The sequence below is a fragment of the Anneissia japonica genome, unplaced genomic scaffold (assembly GCF_011630105.1).
Source record: "Anneissia japonica isolate Jap-2015-1 unplaced genomic scaffold, ASM1163010v1 scaffold199_len4679917_cov187, whole genome shotgun sequence".
NCBI classification, from domain to species: domain Eukaryota; kingdom Metazoa; phylum Echinodermata; class Crinoidea; order Comatulida; family Comatulidae; genus Anneissia; species Anneissia japonica.
Window position 1 is genome coordinate 2,416,022 of NW_022686322.1, and position 603 is coordinate 2,416,624.

Below are 603 nucleotides of genomic sequence, written 5' to 3' on the forward strand. Positions count from 1 at the left end.
TCAAAGGCTTATTTAATCGAATTCATACAATGAATATAGGGTACATTATTGTACAGTACCTCTATGTGTATTTAAACTGAATATTAATATATTTATAAAGTAAAGTATAAGATAATGAATTTCAAAGTATGTACAAGTATGTTTGTTACACAGGCTCACTGTAGTAGATTGCAGCCAAATATTCAGTATCATCAACCAGTCCAGGGTTAGCTGTAATTGTTTCCATAGTAACAGCTGCTACTGAACCCTGGCCAAAATGTTGGATAGGCATTAACTATAATTGTCTATACCTGTATATTATAGAAAAACTATTCTTAGAAATAGAATATATTTTACATTTTTGTTTTTATGATTTATTACATTTCATCACAGTTATTATGAAACAACGCTATTATTAGAGCCAAACTAGGTAACCAAATTAGATCAAAGTAAACGTGTATGATTTTATAATTAACATTAATGATTAGCACTAATATATAATGATAATTTGAAGATGAAATATTGTAATGCTGTGATTAGATCGCCAGTCCTGGTTTCAAATTGAGCAAATATAATATATTATCAGTGAACAACTATAATATTTCTCTACTTCTTTGATTTATT